We start from the raw sequence: 650 nt of genomic DNA on the forward strand, positions 1-650 counted from the left end.
AAATGCAGTCAAAAAGAAACATTAGTTAAAATCACCAGCTCAGATGACATCTGTTCAGTACAATCCAGAGGGCTTCAGTGCCAGCTGTAACACCGAAGCTAAGAGTAACAGTCAGGGGATATGTCAAAGCTGAAGAATGACATATGGAAATTATGAACGAATAGAGGGACTGGGAAAGCACTGAGGATCCATCCACCTACTAATGGTAATTTTTGATGGGAAACATGCTTAGTCACTTCTGCAAGATCCAGAGATAAGAACGCCAGCATGATGCTACCTTCTAAGATTTCTTAGACAACGGCTGGTGTTTTTTCTTTCCTTTCTGAAGGAAACCAGTCTTCCCACTTCCCTCTGTACCTGCCTGCTCCAGAACAACTCACATGTGTCTATGCATGTGCACAGGCATTGAGGTATTAAGTCAGTGACAACATGTAGCAGCTGACTTCCACTGAAGCAGCCCTTGAAGCAGGAAGAGGATTACTGCAGCAGAAGAAACCAACAGTCTTCCGTCAGCTTAGGGACCTGTACTGGCTGATGTGAGTCCTAGCAGCTCCCAGAGCCAGTGTGCAGGAGGTGGTGGGAGCCCAGGGGATCCAAAAGAGAAGCAGGACATGCCCCGAGCAGCAGTGAGCCCTTCGGCTGCTGAAGTC

This window comes from Apaloderma vittatum, unplaced genomic scaffold, assembly GCF_000703405.1.
Source record: "Apaloderma vittatum isolate BGI_N311 unplaced genomic scaffold, ASM70340v1 scaffold11278, whole genome shotgun sequence".
Taxonomy (NCBI): domain Eukaryota; kingdom Metazoa; phylum Chordata; class Aves; order Trogoniformes; family Trogonidae; genus Apaloderma; species Apaloderma vittatum.